Consider the following 6,977-nt stretch of genomic DNA (forward strand, 5'->3'; position numbering starts at 1 on the left):
CCCTTCCCCAGGCTTGGCCTGTGCATGCGTACTGGGAACCTGGGGCTCGGCTCTCCATTTGGGACCACAGAGGCTCCTAGGCCTCAGCATGTCACTAGCAGGAAACCCAGGCCTTGGTAGCCAGGGGACACACTCGGGAGCTGGGACTTTTGCTTACCTGGGCTATGGCCCAGGGATCAGCTCTGGGCTGTCAATGAGCCGCCAGCCAGGGCCCCAGGCTGTTGCCAAGCACTTCTCAGGGACAGCGTGGGTCGGCGCTTGTGGCTGGGCACTCTTCTGGCTTCCCCTCATCTTTAGTTTCTCGTGCCATTCACTCTTCCCTAGGAGCCTGTGAAGTCTGCCATGGGACGAGCGCAGGTCCTCAGCCTCCACTCTGCACCCCACACGTTTCCGGTTCGTCGGCAGGACCACCGGAAGTGGCTGCCACGCTGCATCTGAGTTCCCGAGTTCTGACCACGCTCTGCTCCCTGGTGCTGGGCCTCCAGACTCCTCTTCCGAGGGGAGCATTGTGTGGCCAGAAGGTCTTGGGTGATTTGCCTGTAACAGAACGATGGTCTGCAAACATTTAACAGTGTACGCCTTCGTTCCCGAACATATGGTGCGCTCACACCCCTGATTATGTAGCTCTCTTGTAGAAGCTACTCCCCCTGGGACAGGTGAAATTATTACAGCTTCATTTTTCACTTAAAATGGAGTACGAATAGGGGCGCATGGGTGGTTCAGTCAGTGGAGCGTCCGACTCTTGGTTTCAGCTCAGGGTGATCTTCGGGTCCTACGATCAGCCTGGCATTGGGCTCCACGCTCAGTGGGGAGTCGGCTTGGGACTCTTTCTCCCTCTGCCCCTCCCCTAAGGACCCCTCTTTCCCTCTAACTCTCTTTCCAGGGTAGATACACACATTCTATAAAAACAGAAACAAATACACCACGACCACTTTCCTCCTGCACCCCACTTTACCCTGGTCCAACTCTTTGTGGTCTGCTGTATGTCGGCACTGGCCTTCCAAAAGCTGGTGTCCTCTGCCACCGGGTTTCCGTCCTGATGCCTCAGGACGTTGTTCTCCAATTTGTTTAAAGGTCACTTTTATATTAGTTATTCCCTATTGAGAAAACCTCGACAGACCCTAATTCCTGTTAGCATTTACTGAGCTGCCTATGAACCCCAGGAGAAGCCGAGATGCTTATTCATGGAAACAGAGTAACTCAGTTTACTCAGAGTAACTCAGGGCACATTTTTTTCCTGGGTGCAGCGGAAGCTGTTCTCTGCCTCACATAGATGACACATCAGTGTTATATATAAAAGGAGGAAAAAAACCCCGAAGTGGGTAGTTACAGTCCCCGGTCCTGTCAGATGAACACCCAGCGCCATCATTTCCCTCCTCCATGTGGGTCTGGAGTGCTTTGTCTTCCCTCCTGGGCTTCCCTCCTCCTCCCCCAGGCTGTGCCTCGCTCACACACCCACACCCAGACACACGGCATGGACATGTACACACACAGACACACACCAGTGCACACGGACACCGGAACTACCTGCCTACCCACCCGTGCCTTTCCAGAGAAGAACCCTCCCTCCCCACGCTCACACGTGCACATGAACACACAGGCACACGCACATGCACACGCTCGTAGGCACATTCACACACATGCACACACACACACACGCACACACTTGGCATCTCACATTCGGCAGCTCAGCAGATTTGCCATCTGTTCTCCCGGCCCTTCCCACTCACCTTCGTGGGCCACCGAACCTCCTCCAGCACTAGCTGTGCCGTCCTCAATCCCTCTAGGCCCTGCGCCCTGACTCCCGCGCAGTAGCCCGCTGTTGGGTCTGTATTAGGGCAGGACATGCTCCCGGGAGAGAAGCTGGTCACCGTCTCGCTGCTGCTCCCGTTCTCGGACACAGCCCTGGACGGTCCCATGCGGACCAGGCCAGGCTTGGCTCCCATCATGACCTCTCCCAGGAAGGCAGTCTGACGGGACATCGAGGAGACAGCAGGGTGCTAGGGAAGACACCAGGATTCTAGCACTCCTGCCCGTCTCTGCCCGGGGAGCCCCAAGATGAGAGACTCTCCCTTGAGGTGACCAAATCCACAAGCTGGCTGTCCTGACCATCTCTTGGTCCCTGATGCTTCTGCTTTCCACTTCCCAGAACGACCTGGGGCCCTGAAAGTGGCCATTATGGGTGGCCCCGCCATGTCTGCAACTCAACACCTGCTGGCCTGCCTTCTTCTCCCAGTCAGGAGGCTGGCGGCCCGACTTACCTGTTTGGTGACATTTGTCTCCACGCATGGCAGGGCCATGACCAGGATCGTCATTTCCAGCGATGCCTGATCCTGGACACAAAGAGCTGGACGATGTGCTCAGCTCTGTGGCCCCAGGGTCAGGCCTAACTGCCAATGGGACCAGGAGTCCAGGATCAGGGAGGGAGTGTGGTCTCTCTGGGAGGGTGGACACCTACTGACACATTCCATCGTCTGGTAACCCATTTTATGGTCCACCTCCCATGCCAACCAGATCCCAGGTCCAGCCACGCTCACCCTCACCATCCACTCCAGACCCTCCTGCTTCCTGACACCCAACTGTGCCCACGGCCCACCTCACTCACTATAGCCACCGAGCATAGGCCCTATCTAACCACACACCGGTTAGTAAGCGAGTTAAGCCATTGACGTTTATTGAAATGATTGGTATGTTGGGTGTGAACTCCCTCAGAATCTCTCTCTGCTTTAGATTACTACGTACATTAATCATAGTACAAAGTTGACTGATTCTTTCTGTGATGTGTCATCCCTGTTCTTTTTAATATCCCTCTGGATGGCTCAACTTTGCATTTCTGTTTCCGTTTTACCTTACACCCCAGGCTCCTGAAACAGCTTTCTTTCTCCACATTTTCCTATGTGACTGTTCACTCCCGGCTGTCTGGCTTCAGTGGTGCCCCTTCATTCCCGCTGACCGCCAGGATTAATGACGACCATTCCTCGTGACCCGTGAGCTGTTCTCCGTGACGCTCTCTTCTTACCCCATTCTGTAGTCCCACGACCTCCGCTTCATCTGCGCTGACAGAGGAAGCCTGGAGCATTTAGCCCTACATAGTAGGAGTCGGGGCCATCACTCCCCAAATTAAACACCTGCCAAACTGGAAACCAACCACATTTCGTAGCCCCTCAGAAAACTGAGGTCACCGAAGTGACAGTCCAAATCCGCTGAGCCTGGGGGACCCTGCCAGGACGCGGTGAAACACGCTTACCTGGAGCAGAAGCTGCTGGAGCTGTCAGCCAGGAGGATCTTACATCTGATTTTGAAAACATGCCGTAGGTTGGGTGTAGCAGCAGTCCTCGGGAATCTCCCGTTCTCACAAGAGTCCGCATCCTGCCCCAAGCTCTTGGCCACCAAGCCCTTTCTTTTGCTTTTGGAAGGATAACTGCTGAAAGTGCCACCAAACACACCCTCCGCCCTAGGAGCAATGCACAGGAAAGATGCGAGCTACAACAGGAGACAAAAGCAAGGACACTCAAGAATGTGAACCCTAAGGAAGCAGAGCTGCAGCAAACATTACAGCGTCCAACCCCAGGCCAAGTAGCGTGAATCGTCATGCCCACGGCCTATTTACAGCAGTTCCTACTAACCAGCTCCACACGTGGGCTTTCAACCAGAAATACAAGAAGTGCCAAAGCCAAGAAAACAGTTTTGCGGAGGGAAAGCACGCACGAGGACAAGACCTATGTAACAGATCTATCACAGTCATTAGAGAGGGAGGTGACAGGACTAGGATTGGAACACGAAGAACCCCAGTGGAAAATGCAGATGACACGCGAGAACACATACATAATGCGAGCATAGAGATGAAAACTCTGAGTGTCAAATGGAAATGCTGGAAGCCAAAACCAGTGTGGCAGAGATGCCGAAGGCTGGAGAGGGCCCATCAATGGATTCGAGACACATTCGGAAAGACTCGGTGAGTTTGAAGACGGGTCAGTAGAAATCTCCCCAGCCGAAAAACAAAGGCAACAGACAATGAGAAAACAGAATAGAATATCGAAGAACTGTGGGAAGGTGAAAACTTTAAGGAACCCGTGCAAAGAAACAAGCAGGGGAACGACAGTGGGCTTCATGTCAGAAACCACGCAAGCCAAAGGAGTGTAACGAAACATGTCCCGGGTTGGAAGACAGATCGCGCCTACCTGGGATCCCGCACCCGGAGGAGTTACCCTTTGAGGTACAGCAGAACACAGTTTTGCAAAAGCACATAACGTGTAACCTCCACTTCGTCCCCTATTGACTGGAACTCTCCTTTACTACTGCGTGATGACAAAATACACCGCACACGTTTGCGGTAGCAACTCCCATCTCCTTTACAATGCCGAGTCAATGGCTCCGAGAACGTACATCACGACTGCAAGGATGCGCTCTCGACTAGTCATCGGCACGTGCTACAAGCCGCACCCCTCCAACAGCACAGACGCCCGGGGGTGCCCCCGCTCCCTGCACATGAGCAGAGAGCACAGCTCCTCGGGAGGGTCAGCATCGGCCAGCCGCCCGGCGCCTCGCCCCACCGGCCCCCGCATCCCCCGCAGCAGGGCCCCAAGCTGCTGCAGGCAGGGACGGGGCACAGCGGGCCTTTCCCAGCACGAAGGCCCTGTCACCGCTGCCTCCGTCCGGAGGAAGGTCCCCTGCCTGCTCTCCATCAGGCAGCGCTCCGCGCAGACAGCCAGGCCCTGCGGCCGCCTCCCCCCGGAGCTCGGCCCCGGTCCCTGTGCCCGCAGATGCGGCTCCGGAGGCAGTCCTTGACCGGACCCTCAGGAGCAGCTTGGGCTCGTGCCGGGACCCCGTCCCTCCGACACTCCCTGCTCCTACCGGCGTCCTGACCAGCGTCTCTGGGAAGGGGAGGCGCGTGTGGATCGGGCCAGAAGCGTCCGTCGCGCGGAGGCTGCAGTGGGGCCCAGGAACCTCCCGCCAGGCCCGCCCCCGCCCCTCTCCCCGCTGCGGGATCAGGTGGCCCGAAGGGCGGGCGCGGAGGGGCGGGGACCCCCGCAGCGAAGCCCACACCCGGGCCCTCTGCTCCCGGAGGGCCCCCGGCCCCGGGCAGCGCCTGCCCCCGCAGCGAGGTCTCGCGGCTCGCCGTGGAGGGTTCGCGTCCACACGGGCCGGAAGAACTCCGAGCCGCTTCTTCCGACGAGGGGCGCCGAGCAGAAGTGAGTCCCCGGCGACCCGGGGCACGGGGTACGGGGCGCGGCCACGTTCACCCCCGCAGCCCCGCGGCCCCGCCGCCGGCGCCCCCGGGAGAGGACGGCAGGTGTCTGGGACCGCGGGCAGCGCGGGAAGGACAAGGCGACAAAACAGCGCCCGACAGGGCGGCCCCAAGGGCGGGCGGAGGAAGGGCGGCCCCGGCAGCCCCGCGAGGAGGGCCGAGCGCGGCGGCGCAGGCTCCGCTCCGCGTCCGCGAGACCAGAAGGGCGCGACCCCGCTCCGCCGCACCAGCGGCCCGCGGGAGGACGCGCAGAGCCGGGCCGAAGCGCTCCCCCAGGGTCCCGCTGGGGCTGCGACCCCCGTGCGGAGGGACGCCCCGCACCACCGCCCCGCACCACCGCCCCGCGCCCGCCCAGGCCCCGCGGACCCGGCCGGCCTCCGCGCCCCTCCCCCGCCCCTGTCAGCGACGCTGCTGCTGCTGCTGCGGGCCGGCGACCACCTTCCGGAAACCTCGGGAACGGTTCCCGCCTCCCGGCCCTGGAGGGCGGGGCCCTCGGAGCCTGCCGAAGCTTCTGGAATCCCGCGCACCTGAGAGCGCATGCGCACGGGCGTGCGCGCGCAGGGCCCCGCGGGAGTTGGCGCGCCGGCGCGGACGGCCTCCGGGGCGCGCTCCAGCTGAGGGACGCGCCGCTGTGCTGCGGAGGGTCGTCTCGCTCAGCTGCTTCGGCTGCGCACGGAACCCCGCTGTGCCCGCGGCCTCAGGCCCCGAAGCCCGGGGCTCCAGAAGGTTCTCTGGGGTCGTCGAGGGTCGGGTGTGGACGGGGGGGGCTGCGGGAGCCGGCCGGTGGGCGCGGGAAGGGACTGCGGGGGCGGCGGCGGCGGCGGGAGGCCGGCGGGGAAGCTTCTCCCCGCGGCGCGGCGGGCCGTGTGCCCCGGCGGCCCCGCCCCCACCGGGTGCTCCCCCAGGCGCGCGGCCGCTCGCCCCCGCCGGCTGCTCCCCAACAGCGGCCGCCTCTGCGCCGACAACCGCCCGGCTCCCTGACAGGCCGGCGCGGCCCTCAGACGGCGCTCCTCCCGCAGCAGGCGGCCGCCTCCCTCAGGCAGCGGCTCCCCGCGCCCCGCACGGCGACGTCCTCCTCGGCCAAGGGCTCACACACGCCCCCGTAGGGGCCACCACCCCCTGCCGCAAGGGGCTCCCCCCCGCAGAGACGGCGCCACCCCCCAGCCAGGTGCTGTCCCCAGCCCGGTGGTCGCGCCCCCGCAGCCGGGCGCTCCCCGCGGGGACAGGCGGCGCCCCTCGGGGGCTCGGCCCCATGACCGGCGGCCGCTTCCTCGGGCAGATGCTGCCCCGCCGGACGGTGGCCCCGAGCAGACGGCCGCGCCCCTGCCGGACAGGCGGGCGGGTCCCCACAGGGGCTCCCCCACCGCCACCCCTGCTCAGGCAGGGACTCGCCCTCGAGAAGGCCGGAAGCGCTTGTCAGGAAGGGCGTTTCCCCACACGCAGGTGGACGCCCCTCGTGCAGGTGGCCTTCTGCCCTCAGGAAGGCGGCCGCACCCCTGCCCTCAGGAAGGCGGCCGCACCCCTGCCTTCAGGAAGGCGGCCTGCACCCCTGCCCTCAGGAAGTCGGCCGCACCCCTGCCCTCAGGAAGGCGGCCCGCACCCCTGCCTTCAGGAAGGCGGCCGCACCCCTGCCCCTCAGGAATGCGGCCGCACCCCGGCCCCTCAGGAAGGCGGCCGCACCCCTGCCCTCAGGAAGGCGGCCGCACCCCTGCCCCTCAGGAAGGCGGCC

At 62.6% G+C, this 6,977-nt stretch overlaps 1 long non-coding RNA gene across 1 annotated transcript in view; it reads left to right on the plus strand.

Moving 5' to 3' along the window:
- The first annotated feature begins 5,852 nt into the window (after positions 1-5,852).
- Positions 5,853-6,977, plus strand: part of LOC132013306 (uncharacterized) — a 3,002-nt gene continuing 1,877 nt past the window's right edge. The window contains exon 1 of the long non-coding RNA XR_009402987.1: positions 5,853-5,974. This is a non-coding gene — a long non-coding RNA (uncharacterized LOC132013306). The remainder of the gene's footprint in view (positions 5,975-6,977) is intronic.

This window comes from Mustela nigripes, chromosome 3, assembly GCF_022355385.1.
Source record: "Mustela nigripes isolate SB6536 chromosome 3, MUSNIG.SB6536, whole genome shotgun sequence".
NCBI lineage: Eukaryota > Metazoa > Chordata > Mammalia > Carnivora > Mustelidae > Mustela > Mustela nigripes.